This window comes from Propithecus coquereli, unplaced genomic scaffold (genome assembly GCF_000956105.1).
Source record: "Propithecus coquereli isolate 6110/MARCELLA unplaced genomic scaffold, Pcoq_1.0 Scaffold353, whole genome shotgun sequence".
In the NCBI taxonomy this organism is placed as follows: domain Eukaryota; kingdom Metazoa; phylum Chordata; class Mammalia; order Primates; family Indriidae; genus Propithecus; species Propithecus coquereli.
This window is the reverse complement of record NW_012149208.1, coordinates 2,429,532-2,432,587: the sequence shown is the minus strand read 5'-3', so window position 1 is coordinate 2,432,587 and position 3,056 is coordinate 2,429,532. Positions and strand designations below refer to the sequence as shown.

At 51.3% G+C, this 3,056-nt stretch overlaps 1 protein-coding gene across 3 annotated transcripts in view; it reads right to left on the bottom strand.

The window, feature by feature from the left end:
• AFF4 (AF4/FMR2 family, member 4) overlaps positions 1-2,543 on the bottom strand; it is a 61,712-nt gene extending 59,169 nt beyond the window's left edge. Inside the window, exon 1 of one of the 3 annotated variants that reach the window (XM_012651346.1) lies at positions 2,161-2,543. The gene's annotated coding sequence lies outside the window, so the exon portion shown is untranslated. The remainder of the gene's footprint in view (positions 1-2,160) is intronic. The other 2 variants (XM_012651348.1, XM_012651347.1) reach the window with 2 other exon arrangements.
• Between the last annotated feature and the right edge of the window lie 513 nt (positions 2,544-3,056).

Here is a 3,056-nt window from a genome sequence, read left to right as displayed (position 1 = left end):
AAAAAGAAGAAATCCTCCTAGATTTTGGACTCCATTCTAAACCAGTAGATGGCCACAAAAGAAGAAATACCTGTTTTCTTTGTTCCTGTCAGGTACACATAAAATCATGACATATACCTTACCGCCTCAAAAAAGGTAAGATACCTAACTTTTAGAAGGCTTCATCTTCTGTCTCATAATCTGAAGCTCATGCTCACTGTTTTACCCTTCAAATACTGATGACTTGCTCACAGTTTTCTTTAGATAATCTTTTTGTGAAATATACATTGGATAACTTGCTAGAACAATTAATTTCAAGTTCAAAATACGATCACATTCAAATTCAGTCTAGTAACTGTATAAAACATTGGAAATGATAAAAAATGGAATAAATAAGGTACTTGCTCTAAGACACTACAACGGACCTATAAGAATTACAATACAAAGCAGAATATAATGACTGCTACAAAGGGGGTGTAATAACTCAAGAGCAGAGAGAATGTATGAATCTGAATTTGAGAATCTCAGACAAGTAGAAAGTGAATCGGAACAAAAATAGTCTATCTTCAAAAATTCTTATTACACAGCCTCACCTTTACACCCCCAAATTGCAGGCCATGTTCCAATTAACACAGCTAAGTTTTTCTTTTCAACCAAACAGTAAAGCCTTGGTCATTCAGACATCCTATTTGGTCCCCACTTGAAGCAAAATTTTATTTAAAGTAAAATTTGCCTTCTGTTCCTATAGAGCTAACAAAAATCAAAGTCATCAGCCTGCAAACCACCACAAACTGAATGAAACTGATAATATAAAAAAAAAAAAAATCCAGGTTTTTAGTAAGTTAACTCTGCAAGATAATTAAAAATAACTCCTTGGGACTCATTTTTATGTTTAGAGGCTGAAAGATGCAGTGATGAATAAGGAAAATGAACCTGGGAAATTTACAGAAGCCAGCTTTGTTGAATTGAAAACCAAGTGGCCACTTGCCAGTACTTCTTTATGCACATACGACCAAAGATGATTCTAGGCAGACTCACAGGCCACAAAGGCTCTTTATCAAATCCCAAATTAAGAAAGTTCTCATAAATACGTCAATTTTGATAAGTTAAACGACAGTTAAATTAAAAAAAGCACTTCGTAAAGCTTTGCAGAATCAATACAGAAACAAAGCTTTGGGCTTTTCACATCCAAGGCCTAAAAGCAGCATACGTTTTATATGTCGCAACTGCAAACAGCCTATTCCCAGGCACCTATAGCTTAGATTCCGTCAAGAAAAACACTGGTCCCTGGGAAAGGGACCGGCCTTAGGTGAAAATCTCCATACGGCCAGCAAGGAAGAAACAGCACAATTCTGAATTGCAACTGACTAAACTACGACAACGCTAAATCGAACTCCTCGTCTTGAACTCCATTCCCAAGCGCTTCGGATTTGTACTTCCAACTTCCTATAACGTCATTTGTGAATGAAAAGGCAATAAGGAGACAACGCAAACTCCTATAGCTCAGATCCACCCTCAAAGAGTGGAAGGAACAGCAAAGTGGAAGGAACAAAGCACTGACGTCAATTACGAGATTAACCTCCAACACAGGCAGCTGCTGGGAAGGCCTAGACATCAGGATCCAAATACAGGCCATCGGGGTGACCAGGGAACCGGCCGACTCAGAGTTGTGGGGGATATTCGAGGATTATACCCCTGCGTTCCCATTTTTAGTCAACCCCCTTCGCCAGGCGAAGGCGGAAATTTTTCCTTTTTTTTTTTTTTTTTTTTGCAGAGGAGGTGGGGGAGGTGCGCAGGATCGCGAGAAGGAAAGCGAGAACTAGTTGGGTATGTTAGCCAGAACCCGGGCCTGTATTTTCTCTTTAACTAGAAATAACTTGAAATTGAGGAGGGTATGAAACAGTAACGAATCGGCCGATGGCATGTCTGAGGACAGGAATGGATTAAGGAACGAAAGAGGGATGGAAAAATGGTAAAAAGATGGAATTCTGGTTAGGGGTGGGTTAGCTTTTCTTATTTTCTCATTTTCGCGGGAGGATGGGAGGCGGAAAGCGAAGACGAGAGGCGGGGAGAAGCCCGATTCAGCAGTCCCAGCGCGGAGGGTCTCCCCGAGCCTGCCGGCGGCCCTCGGCCCCTCCGTCCCCGCGGCGCGGCCCCAGTCAGCCCGTCGGCCCCTCTCACCTCCAGTCCCGGCTCCGCTAGGCCCGAACCATTTCCCGGCTGCGCAGCGGCGGCGCCCGGCCTGCACCTTCACCGGACGCGCGTTCGAGCCTAACCGGGGCGGCGACAGGCTGCCAAGGGCGAGGGGCTCCGGGCGGCGGGGGTTCCGGGGGCCTGGAACAGCGAAGGCGGCGGGGGCGGCGACGCGCCTCACACGGCACAGGCGGAGGGCCCGCCCCGCTCCATGACGGCCGGGCCCGGGCCGGGGCGGCTGACTGAGGCGGCGGGGGCGGGCTGACGAAGACCTGGCACCCGGATCCCCGCCCCGTCCGCGGGCGGCGACGGCGGCTCGGCTCCGCAGCCGGGACTGGGACTGACGCAGCAGCCGCGCCACCCATGTGACCGGGCCCGGGCGGCTGCTGCGTCACGTGACGCCGCCGCGCCCCTCCCCGCCGGGGAAGCGGTGGGCGGTGGGCCTGCCAGGCCGACAGGGGACGCCCGGGGCTGCCGGCGACCCGGGGCCGGGCGAGGACCGGCCCGAGGGGTCTAGGCCTGAGCCCCTGGGCACAGCGGCCGCGGCGGGCAGGACCGGGCCTGCGTCCGCCGCGCACACCCTGCTGCGCGGAGCCCGCTAGTGAGGTTCGGAAGGGCGGGGCCGGGCCGGGCCGGGCCGGATCCACCGGTTTTGGGGCTCTGGCGAAGGGGCCCAAGCCCTCTGCCCTTATGGGGATCTGGCCCAACCCTGAACCTCCCAAATTTGCTTCCCAGTGTGGAAGCTTCGAGGCCGGCGGCCCTCAACAGGTCCCCCGGCAAGGAAAAGGATGAGGGGAGTTTCTGCAGGAGGCTACTTAGTGTTGCGCTTGAGCTTAAGCTGAGCCGGCCCTTTCTCACCCAAACGCTTCCTACCACTGATACCT